Source organism: Salmo trutta, chromosome 15 (assembly GCF_901001165.1).
Source record: "Salmo trutta chromosome 15, fSalTru1.1, whole genome shotgun sequence".
In the NCBI taxonomy this organism is placed as follows: Eukaryota; Metazoa; Chordata; class Actinopteri; order Salmoniformes; family Salmonidae; genus Salmo; species Salmo trutta.
Genome location: NC_042971.1, coordinates 12,618,056 through 12,631,341, shown reverse-complemented (window position 1 = coordinate 12,631,341; position 13,286 = coordinate 12,618,056).

Here is a 13,286-nt window from a genome sequence, read left to right as displayed (position 1 = left end):
TACCTGCCTACCTAGTGGGGGAGAGAATTCAGATAACTGTCGGAATATATGGAGTGTTTTTCTAGGCGACCGGCCCACTGTCATGCTAACCTTTGTGAGAGGTACCCATATTGCTGCTGTAAAACATTTGCACTTTATGTGGACTGCAAATTATGGATGGCATGGTATTGTATGAAGGTCCTGCTTGATACGGGGAATACATGTATTGCCTTTGGGCACCATATTACAGAGCAATTACATAAGAATGAATTGTTAAAACGTGTTGTTTTACGTATGATAAAAAGACTGCATTCCAAGCAAAAATGTATCGTACTGGATCACTTGCAGTGGAGGATGATGCTATGCAAGCTGTCGTTGTCCCTGTCCCCATAGGTTGAGTTGTCATAGACCAGTCCAGAGCAGTGTTTTTTTTGTTGTTGTTAATCTCATGGAGCGGATGCCCGGCAAATGCACTGTAATCAAATTCCTGCTGGAAGGTCATTTGTTCAGCTTCCCACAGAAGCGAGGAGGCAGGAGGCACTCTGCCAGTGGGGATAATGTAACAGCCAGGACATCACATTGGGGTGGCGGGTAGCCTAGGGGTTAGAGCTTTGGGTCAGTAACCGAAAGGTTGCTGGATCGAATCCCCGAGCTGACAAGGTAAAAATCTCTCGTTCTGCCCCTGAACATTGTTCCCTGGTAGGCTGTCATTGTAAATAAGAATTTGTTCTTAAGTGAATTGCCTAGTTAAATAAACACACACTCCCAAGCCCTGCCCCATCCTCCTACAGTACACTCTGTCTACCAGCCCCATCCTCCTACAGTACACTCTGTCCACCAGCCCCATCCTCCTACAGTACACTCTGTCCACCAGCCCCATCCTCCTACAGTACACTCTGTCCACCAGCCCCATCCTCCTACAGTACACTCTGTCCACCAGCCCCATCCTCCTACAGTACACTCTATCCACCAGCCCCATCCTCCTACAGTACACTCTGTCCACCAGCCCCATCCTCCTACAGAACAGTACACTCTGACGGCACAGACATAAAGACTACTATTTAAACACCTCCAAGTGTCCCAATCTCATTTCCAGCAGCACCACTACAATACATTGAAATGCATGGCATGGTCCGGTATTTTTAAATCAGTCAGACTGACACGGAATAAGCAATCAGAGTATTTTACGATACAGTTGCAGCTCAAGTTGGTGTTTGAAGGCCCAATGATTTCTCTGTCAAGGATTTCCAGTTAGTTCATCCCACCCCTTGTGAGAGGAGTTACTCTTCCACATTAGTAACTTGCCCCCCTCATACTCCCCCACCCCCGGGGTAGGTCTGCCAAAGGGTTTAAGAGCACAAAGGTCAGACCAGAGCAGGGTGAAAAGGGCTGGTGCATAACGGACCTACTCAGCCTTGAACAAGCACCACTACCGCTCCTAGAGCAGCTACTTTTTGTTTTTTTTTCAAAGGCAGAAAAAGAAAGAACACAAACTGTTTTGGCATGTGCACCCTACAGGATTCTCTGAGGTTGCTCTAGTGTGCAATTAAATCACAAAGCTAATCTGCTCTTTGGCTCAGCAGCACTGGCATGGAGGAGGAGGAGTAGAGAGACAAGAAAACTCCTCTTTTAGCTGCTTGCTCTTTTTTTCATCTGGCGATGCGGTTTACTCTGTAAGATTTACCAGACCAGATATTTATTTATATATCTTTTTATATTTAACTAGGCAAGTCAGTTAAGAACAAATTCTTATTTACAATGACGGCCTAGGAACAGTGGGTTACCTGCCTTGTTCAGGGGCAGAACAATAGATTTTTACCCTGTCAGCTCAGAGATTCGATCTAGCAACCTTTCGGTTACTGGCCCAAAGCTCTAGCCACTAGGCTACCTGCTGCCCCATATAGCTGATACAGATAAGGAGTCTGATTCAGATGCTGTAATTGGCGCCAGGAATCATCATTATAAAGACAGCCTTCTCCCTTGCCTGCCTGCCACCAACGTGCAATTATCTTTTATGGGTAGGGGGTGCCATGGCACCCCAAGACGCTGTGACCCCGCCGTTCCGCTCTACTTCGGTCGCCGCTGCACCCCTCGTCTCAGTGGGGGTGGGATACCCCCTCTACCTGAATCCTCCACAGCACGCAGCCCCAGATAGCCACCCAACAGGAACGTGTCATAGCCATGGTGATGACACAAGACACTATGCACTCCCATCTGTCATTTTGATTTTATTTCACCTTTATTTAACCAGGGAGGCTAGTTGAGAACAAGTTCTCATTTACAACTGCGACCTGGCCAAGATAAAGCAAAGCAGTGCGACACAAACAAGAACACAGAGTTACACATGGAGTAAACAAGCGTACAGTCAATAACACAATAGAAAAAAAGAAAGTATATATACAGTGTGTGCAAATGGCATGAGGAGGTAAGCAATAAATAGGCCATAATAGCAATGTAATTACAATTTAGCAAATTAACACTGGAGTGATAGATGTGCAGATGATGATGTGCGAGTAGAAATACTGGTGTGCAAAAGAGCAGAAAAGTAAATAAAAACAATATGGGGATGAGGTAGGTAGATTGGATGGGCTATTTACAGATGGGCTATGTACAGCTGCAGCGATCAGTTAGCTGCTCAGATAGCTGATGTTTAAAGTTAGTGAGGGAAATATAAGTCTCCAGCTTCAGCGATTTTTGCAATTCGTTCCAGTCATTGGCAGCAGAGAACTGGAAGGAAAGGTGGCCAAAGGAGGTGTTGGCTTTGGGGATGACCAGTGAGATATACCTGCTGGAGCGCGTATTACAGGTGGGTGTTGTTATCGTGACCAGTGAGCTGAGATAAGGCGGGGCTTTACCTAGCAAAGACTTATAGATGACCTGGAGCCAGTGGGTCTGGCGACGAATATGTAGCGAGGGCCAGCCGACGAGAGCATACAGGTCGCGGTGGTGGGTGGTGTATGGGGCTTTGGTGACAAAATGGATGGCACTGTGATAGACTGCATCCAGTTTGCAGAGTAGAGTGTTGGAGGCTAATTTGTAGATGACATCGCCGAAGTCGAGGACCGGTAGGATAGTCAGTTTTACAAGGGTATGTTTGGCGGCGTGAGTGAAGGAGGCTTTGTCGCGAAATAGGAAGCCGATTCTAGATTTAATTTTGGATTGGAGATGTTTAATATGAGTCTGGAAGGAGACTTTACAGTCTAGCCAGACACCTAGGTATGTGTAGTTGTCCACTTATTCTAAGTTGGAACCGTCCAGAGTAGTGATGCTAGATGGGCAGGCGGTGTAACGGTCGTCAGAAGGTGAAGAAGTGGACCGTCGCCGGAGACTCCGGACTGCGGACCGTCGCCGGAGATTCCGGACTGCGGACCGTCGCCGGAGGCTCCGGACTGCGGACCGTCGCCGGAGGCTCCGGACTGGGGACCGTCGCCGGAGGCTCCGGACTGGGGACCGTCGCCGGAGGCTCCGGACTGGGGACCGTCGCCGGAGGCTCCGGACTGGGGACCGTCGCCGGAGGCTCCGGACTGGGGACCGTCGCCGGAGGCTCCGGACTGGGGACAGTCGCCGGAGGCTCCGGACTGGGGACCGTCGCCGGAGGCTCCGGACTGGGGACAGTCGCCGGAGGCTCCGGACTGGGGACAGTCGCCGGAGGCTCCGGACTAGGGACAGTCGCTGGAGGCTCCGGACTGGGGACCGTCTCTGGAGGTTCCGGACTGGAGACCGTCGCTGCAGGCTCCGTGCCATGGATCATGCCTGGAGGCTCCGTGTCATGGATCATCACTGGAGGCTCCGGGCCATGAATCATCACTGGAGGCTTCGTGCCATGGATTATCACTGGAGGCTTCGGACCATGGATCATCACTGGAGGCTTTGTGCCATGGATCATCACTACAGGCTCTGGGCCATGGATCATCACTGGAGGCTTCGTGCCATGGATCATCACTGGAGGCTTCGGACCATGGATCATCACTGGAGGCTTCGTCCGTGGAGCCGGAACAGGTCTCACCGGACTGGGGAGACGCACTGGAGACCGGGTGCACGGAGCTAGCACAGGATACACTGGGCCGTGGAGGCGCATTGGAGGTCTGGAGAGTAGGGCTGGCACAATTCGTCCTGGCTGGATGCTTACTTTAGCCCGGCAAGTGCGGGGTGCTGGCACAGGACGAACTGGGCTGTGAAGGCACACTGGTGACACAGTGCTTAGAGCTGGCGCAGGATATCCTGGACCGAGGAGATGCACCGGAGACCAGGAGCGCTGAGCCGGCACAATCCGTCCTGGCTGAATGCTCACTTTAGCCCGGCAAATGCGGGGAGCCGGCAACAAAGGTGAAGAAGTGGACCAAAGCGCAGCGTGGTAAGTGCTCATGATTATTTACTTTCAAGAAACATTCAAACAAAATAACAAAAGGGAAAAACGAAAACGCGCAGATCCGTCAGGCACATACGCTAAACAGAAAATAACCTCCCACAAAACTCAGGTGGAAAACAGGCTGCCTAAGTATGATTCCCAATCAGAGACAACGATAGACAGCTGCCTCTGATTGGGAACCACACTTGGCGCAAAAACAAAGAAATAGAAAAACATAGATATTCCCACCCGAGTCACACCCTGACCAAACCAAACATAGAGAATAAATAAGATCTCTAAGGTCAGGGCGTGACAGGCAGGTGCAGGCAGCAAATGGTTGAAAAGCATGCATTTAGTTTTACTAGCATTTTAGAGCAGTCGGAGGCCAAGGAGTGGAGTGTTGTATGGCATTGAAGCTCGTCTGGAGGTTTGTTAACACAGTGTCCAAAGAAGGGTCAGATGTATACAGAATGGTATCGTCTGTGTGAAGGTGGATCAGGGAATCACCTGCAGCAAGAGCAACATCGTTAAGAGAAAAGAGTCGGCCCAAGAATTGAACCCTGTGGTACCCCCATAGAGACTGCCAGAGGTCCGGACAACAGGCCCTCCGATTTGACACACTGAACTCTGTCTGAGAAGTAGTTGGTGAACCAGGCGAGGCAGTCATTTGAGAAACCAAGGCTGTTGAGTCTGCCGATAAGAATACGGTGACTGACAGAGTCGAAAGCCTTGGCCAGGTTGATGAAGACGACTGAACAGTACTGTCTTTTATTGATGGCGGTTATGATATCGTTTAGTACCTTGAGCATGGCTGAGGTGCACGCGTGACCAGCTCGGAAACCGGATTGCACAGCGGAGAAGGTACGGTGGGATTCGAAATGGTCAGTGATCTGTTTATTGACTTGGCTTTCGAAGACTTTAGAAAGGCAGGGTAGGATGGATATAGGTCTGTAACAGTTTAGGTCTAGAGTGTCACCCCCTTTGAAGAGGGGGATGACCGCGGCAGCTTTCCAATCTTTAGGGATCTCGGACAATACAAAAGAGAGGTTGAACAGGCTAGTAATAGGGGTTGCAAAAATGGCGGCGGATAATTTTAGAAAGAGAGGGTCCAGATTGTCTAGCCCAACTGATTTGTACGGGTCCAGGTTTTGCAGCTCTTTCAGAACATCTGCTATCTGGATTTGGGTGAAGGAGAAGCTGGGGAGGCTTGGGCAAGTAGCTGCGGGGGTGCGGAGCTGTTGGCCGGGGTTGGGGTAGCCAGGAGGAAAGCATGGCCAGCTGTAGAGAAATGCTTATTGAAATTCTCGATTATCATGGATTTATCGATTTATCGGTAACACTGTCACGTGTTACCTAGCCTCAGCCTCTTAACGATTAACTTTGTTACATTCAGGTCCAGGTTCCCATCTCACGCTCAGGTGTCAATTATCATCCGCAAATGAGGAAATATATTTTGTGTGTCATAGAGTGCCGTGCTCCGGTTCTCTCTCTTTCCTTTAGTCTGTTACTCTACTCTTTCTAGAAGTAGAGAGGAGGATAAGGGCTACTTGAGCTGGGGATGTTTACCCTTCAGCTCTGCCCTGACAAGGGTCCCAGTCTGCTCCTCCAGCCCCCGACTGAGCAACCTGGACTCTGGGGTAGACATAACATAATAAAGTTAATTGATATGATATGTTACATTTTGTGTGGTATGTATAAAATTTGTCCATCATCCATTTCATGTGATATGTTATGAATTGCAATTTTGCAAAAAGTATTATAATGTATGTTACAAATTCCAATTTGATGTGGCAAACGTTAGGTGGCTAATGTTAATGTTAGCTAGGTGGATAACATTAGCTACGCTAGGGGTTAAGGTTAGGGTTAAGTTTAGGGTTAGGAGTTAGGTTAAAGGGTTAGCTAACATGCTAAGTAGTTGCAAAGTAGCAAATCATTTGTAAGTAGTTGCTAATTAGCTAAAATGCTAAAGTTGTCCGTGATGAGATTCAAACACACAACCTTTGGGTTTCTAGATGTTCACGTTATGGGCCCGCCCACCCATTAACCTCAACTAAGCACCCTAATTTCGTTATTGCCTTAAGTAACCTTCTGTCTTATGTAACCACACCAAACATAACATATTATACTATTTTGAGTGTCCCGGATGTTACGTCTAGTGTATGAGACCAGGCTGGACAGAGCTGCTTAGCCCGGCACAGACCAGCCCTCTGTCCTGGCATGGAGTGGGGCTCCTGTCTCACACCCTGACCACTGTTAACCTCACGGGCCCGGTTTCAGGGCAACGCCTCATAGACCACACTGTTGAGAAGAAACTGCACAGTCACTCTCAACAACGGGGCCATTTTGTTTCAGGTGCCGTGGCCTGCCGGTTTAGTTTATCAAGCCCAGAACTGAATTACCCATACAGGAAGAAGTCTGGCTTTTTCCCAGGGCTGGATTCAGCTGACAGTCTAAAAGCTTTTTTCCCTTCTTTTCTCTCTCAGTCAATGCATCAGCACAAGGTCAAACTTAAAAGGAAGGTTGAATGCAGCAGGGTTCTGTGGTGTGGTGTGCTGCCTGACATGCAGCAGATTTAGCTGAGTGCATATAGGCTACAGTACAGTTCGCTCTGTAAAGCTGATTTACGGATAGAGAAATCACTGATGCCACTGAAGCGCTCAAAACTGTCCGTCCCTATACCCAGAGTCCTCTCTTGCTGTCCCTCGCCGTGCCACATAAACAATGCATTATGGCTCTGTGGGTGACGAAGAAAACACTAATTACCATGACAACATGATGGAGCAGCGTGGCAGTGCAGTGTTCTGTGCACGGCTTCTCATGGTGACTCATTGCAGAATCATAGTCAGGCAGCGTGCTGCTCCTTCGCCAAGCTATTCCTCACGAGGTCATGCAAGCGTGTGTCCATGTATACCCAAAAGCCACCTCTCCACCGCCAATGGTGCCTGTACTCCCTCTCCATGGCAACAGCGATGATTGCATTAAAGCCTACACGTGAAGGCTGCGGGGTAGAAGCAATGGAGAGCACATTCAAACAGAGGGAAGACAGGCATCTCCATGCGCTAGTGGGAGTGAGGGACACCATCTTGTGCTGTGGAAAGGATTGGGAACACAGCTGGCAAGGCGAGGTGAGTGGGTTATCTACATGAAGGCACCAAACATTAGTCTCTACAACATGCAAGAATATATTGGTGGTTTAATCAGATTAATGATTCCTTATTCTTTAATATTACAATGAGTGATCGACATTTAGACTCAAAAACAGCTCCCCAAAATCGCCCAAGAGACTGCAACACAGACACGATCGAGATGGAGAAAAAGCATATGATATAAATCCTATGCATCTCATGCAGTGGATAGTCTAAAATGGTTGCCTAGCACTCTCGTTCCTTTAGAGACTACAGCATCCATTTGGCGTGACAGTGTGTATAAGTGTGAGTGGGTCTGTTTGTGTGTGAGTGTGAGTGTGTGTGTGTGTGTGTGTGTGTGTGTGTGTCAGAGGTATCCTGGACCCTGTCATAGAAATGGCACTACTGGTGCTCTGAGATGCGTTAGACAGATGGAGCTTGTGATAGGTCACATCTGGCGGTGGGGGAGGAGAGGAGAGAGTCTTTCTAGTCATTTACAAGGTAAGAGTACTCAAGTAGAGAATCTAGGTTAAAAACTGGGATATAAAAAAGATTAGATAGGAAAGTATGAATACTTTCTATTTTATTCACACGCATTATACACCGAGTATACAAAACATTAGGAACACATCATGACAGACTGACCAGGTGAATCCAGGTGAAAAGAGAAGAAAAACAGGTTAAATAAGGATTTTTAAGCCTTGAGACAATTGAGACATTTAGGGTGAGTGGGCAGACAAAATATTTGAGTGTCTTTGAACAGGGTATGGTGGTACACGCTTAGAAAAAAAGGTGTTATCTAGAACCTAAAAGAGTTCTTTGGCTGTCCCCATAGGAGAACCCTTTGAAGAACCAGTTTTGGATCCAGATAGAACCCTTTCACCTCCAGGTAGAACCCTTTACACAGAGAGTTCTACATGGAACTCAAAAGAGGTCTACCTGGAACCAAAAAGGGTTCTAGCTGGACCCAAAATGGGTTTTCCTATGAGAACAGCCGAAGAACCCTTTTGGAACCCTTTTTTCTAAGAGTGCAGGTGCCAGGCACACTGATTTAAGTGTGTTAAGAAAAAAACTGGCGCTGGAGGGGATGGATGCCATTTTATTGGCTCTTAACCAACCTTACTATTTTGTTCGTTTTTTCACAGTGTTTGTAACTTATTTTGTATACAATGTTGCTGCTATCGTCTCTTATGACCGGAAAGAGCTTCTGGACATCGATTACTCGCTTCGAATTGGACAAATAATTTTTTTTTAATGAGTCATATGGGAAGGATATACTCCAAACTCCCGAACAGTCCCTCATCCCCGTCATTCGCTTGAGAAAGAAACTGAGATTTCGCGGAAAGAGATCGGGGTGCCTTGTGAGGATCAGACGACGAGTGGCTAATCTGCCTTTGCCATCCGTACTGCTAGCTAATGTTCAATCGCTAGAAAATAAATGGGACGAACTGAAAGCACGTATATCCTACCAACGGGACATTAAAAACTGTAATGTCTTACGTTTCACCGAGTCGTGGCTGAACGACGACATTAATAACATACAGCTGGCGAGTTATACACTCTATCGGCAGAATAGAACAGCAGCCTCTGGTAAGACATGGGGTGGGGGCCTATGCATATTTGTAAACAACAGCTGGTGCACGATATCTAAGGAAGTCTCAAGGTTTTGCTCGCCTGAGGTAGAGTATCTCATGATAAGCTGTAGACCACACTAACTACCTAGATTGTTTTCATCTATATTTTTCGTAGCTGTCTACATACCACCACAAACCGATGCTGACACTAAAACCACACTCAACGAGCTGTATAAGGCCATAAGCAAACAGGAAAACGCTCATACAGAGGCAGCACTCCTAGTGGCCGGGGACTTTAATGCAGGCAAACAAATCAGTTTTACCTCATTTCTATCAACCAGAGGGGGAAAAAACTCTAGACCACATTTTCTCCACACACAGAGACGCGTGCAAAGCTTTCCCTCGTCCTTCATTTTGCAAATCTGACCATAATTCTATCCTCCTGATTCCTGCTTACAAGCAAAAATTAAAGCAAGAAGCACCAGTGACTCGGTCTATAAAAAAGTGGTCAGATGAACCAGATGCTAAACTACAGGACTGTTTTACTAGCAAAAAATTGAATATGTTCTGGGATTCTTCCGATGGCATTGAAGAGTACACCACATCAGTCACTGGCTTCATCAATAAGTTCATCGATGACGTCGTCCCCACAGTGACTGTACGTACATACCCCAACCAGAAGCCATGGATTACAGGCAACATTTGCCCTGAGCTAAAGGGTAGAGCTGCCGCTTTCAAGGAGCGGGAACATAACCCAGAAGCTTATAAGAAATCCCGCTATGGCCTCCGACCAACCATCAAACAGGCAAAGCATCAATGCAGGACTAAGATCAAATCGTACTACACCGGCTCCAACACTCGTCGGATGTGGCAGAGCTTGCAAACTATTACAGACTACAAAGGGAAGCACAGCTGAGAGCTGCCCAGTGACAAGAGCCAACTACTACTTCTATGCTTGCATCGAGGCAAGTAATACTGAAACATGCATGAGAGCATCAGCTGTTCCGGACGACTGTGTGATCCCACTCTCTGCACCCGATGTGAGTAAGACCTTTAAGCAGGTCAACATTCACAAGGCCGCAGGGCCAGACGGATTACCAGGACGTGTACTCCGAGCATGTGCTGACCAACTGGCAAGTGTCTTCACTGACATTTTCAACCTCTCCCTGTCTGAGTCTGTAATACCAGCATGTTTCAAGCAGACCACCATAGTCCCTGTGCCCAAGAACACTAAGGTAACCTGCCTAACTAATGACTGCCGACCCGTAGCACTCACATCTGTAGCCATTAAATGCTTTGAAAGGCTGGTCATGGCTCACATCAACACCATTATCCCAGAAACCCTAGACCCACTCCAATTTGCATACCACCCCAACAGATCCACAGTTGATACTATCTCTATTGCACTCCACACTGCCCTTTCACACCTGGACAAAAGGAACACCTATGTAAGAATGCTATTCATTGACTACAGCTCAGCGTTCAACACCATGGTGCCCTCAAAGCTCATCACTAAGCTAAGGACCCTGGGACTAAACACCTCCCTCTGCAACTGGATTCTGGACTTCCTGACGGGCCGCCTCCAGGTGGTAAGGGTAGGTAACAACACATCTGCCATGCTGATCCTCAACACTGGGGCCCCTTAGGGGTGTGTGCTCAGTCCCCTCCCATTCACTCATGACTGCACGGCCAGGCACGACTCCAACACCATCATTAAGTTTGCCGATGACACAACAGTGGTGGGCCTGATCATCAACAACGATGAGACACCCTATAGGGAGGAGGTCAGAGACCTGACCGTGTGGTGCAAGGACAACAATCTCTCCCTCAACGTGATCAAGACAAAGGAGATGATTGTGGACCACAGGAAAAGGAGGACCAAGCACACCCCCATTCTCATCGCAGGGCTGTAGTGGAACAGGTTGAGAGCTTCAAGTTCCTTGGCGTCCACATCACCAACAAACTAACATGGTCCAAACACACCAAGACTGTCATGAAGAGGGCACAACAAAACCTATTCCCCCTCAGGAGACTGAAAAGATTTGGCATGGGTCCTCAGATCCTCAAAAGGTTTTACAGTCGCATCCTCAAAAGGTTTTACAGTCGCACCATCAAGAGCATCATGACGGGTTGCATCACTGCCTGGTATGGCAACTGCTCGGCCTCCGACTGCAAGGCACTACAGAGGGTAGTGCGTACGGCCCAGTACATCACCAGGGCCAAGCTTCCTGCCATCCAGGACCTCTATACCAGGCGGTGTCAGAGGAGGGCCCTAAAAATTGTCAAAGACTCCAGCCACCCTAGTCATAGACTGTTCTCTTTGCTACCGCACGGGAAGCGGTACCGGAGCGCTAAGTCTAGGTCCAAGAGGCTTCTAAACAGCTTCTACCCCCAAGCCATAAGACCACTGAACATCTAATCAAATGGCTACCCAGACTATTTGCATTAACCCCCCCCCCTTCTACGCTGCTGCTACTCTCTGTTATTATCTATGCATAGTCACTTTAATAACTCTACCTACATGTACATATTACCTAAATTACCTCGCCATCGGTGCCCCGCACATTGACTCTGTACCGGTACCCCCAGTGTATAACTCCGCTATTGTTATTTACTGCTGCTCTTTTATTATTTGTTATTCTTAACTCATACTTTTTATTAGGTATTTTCTTAAAACTGCATTGTTGGTTAAGGGCTTGTAAGTAAGCACTTCACTGTAAGGTCTACCTACACATGTGTTCGGCGCATGTGACACATTTGATTTGATTTGAAGAGCTGCTACGCTGCTGGGTTTTTCACGCTCAACAGTTTCCCGTGTGTATCAAAAAGGGTCCACTCCTCACTCAAAGGACATCCAGCCAACTTGACACAACCGTGGGAGGCATTGGGGTCAACATGGGCCAGCATCCCTGTGGAAAGCTTGACACCTCGGAGAGTCCATACCCTGACGAATTGAGGCTGTTCTGAGGGCAAACGGGGGGAATGCAACACAATATTAGAAAGGTGTTCCTATTGTTTGGTATACTCAGTGTAATTGTTTGTGTTGCCACGTGTGTGTGTGTGTGTGTGTGTGTGTGTGTGTGTGTGTGTGTGTGTGTGTGTGTGTGTGTGTGTGTGTGTGTGCGCGGGTGACAACCAACAACCCTGTGGATCTGTGCGGCGGTGGATCTGTGTTGGTTGGTATCTGTAGGAGTATGTAGCTGTTGCATGTGATCTGGCTTCTCTCATGACTGGATTAGGAACAATGAGCTCCACACAGAGGCTGGAGAGGCAGCACAGCCCCAGGAATGGGTGCTCCAGCACCTCCACCATCCACTGCCCAGCCTGCCCTGCGTTATCGCCAGGGCCCTCGCACCTCTTGCACCACACCACATGACCTATCCCATCTCAATGCCAACCCCTCCATGTCCCCCCACACCCTACACCATCCCTCTGTGCCCCTTTCCACCCCTCCATGTCCCCCTACACACTATACCATCCCTCTGTGCCCCTTTCCACCCCTCCATGTCCCCCTACACACTACACCATCCCTCTGTGCCCCTTTCCCACCCTCCATGTCCCCCCACACCCTACACCATCCCTCTGTGCCCCTTTCCACCCCTCCATGTCCCCCTACACACTATACCATCCCTCTGTGCCCCTTTCCACCCCTCCATGTCCCCCTACACACTACACCATCCCTCTGTGCCCCTTTCCACCCCTCCATGTCCCCCTACACACTACACCATCCCTCTGTGCCCCTTCCCACCCTCCATGTCCCCCTACACACTACACTATCCCTCTGTGCCCCCTTCCCACCCTCCATGTCCCCCTACACACTACCACATTCCTCAGTGGACACGTCCCCCCTCCTCCATCTCACTCTCACTCCTTTCACTACCCTACCCCAATCAAATGCCCACATCAACCCTTATATGCCCCACCTCTGAACTCATCCAACCCCTCCATGTCCCCCGCATCATCATGCCCCACTTTTCTATACCCACATCATACCCTCCTTCCCTCCACCCCTCCACCCCAGGCTCCTGTTTGAAGCTGGCTTGATTGAGATGAGCCTCCTCTCCATATCCAGGCCAGTGTCTGTTTACTCCCCACAATAGTAGCTACAGTTGTAGGATCTTCATTTGAGCAGGTTTGCTACAGCAGATAAATAATCCTGCAGCAACAGGAAATGTGAATTATGTGGATTATAATTAATGGAATATTTTTGTAGGGGTTGATACATTTTACGTTAGGGCAAATCAAGTCTGACATTTTCAA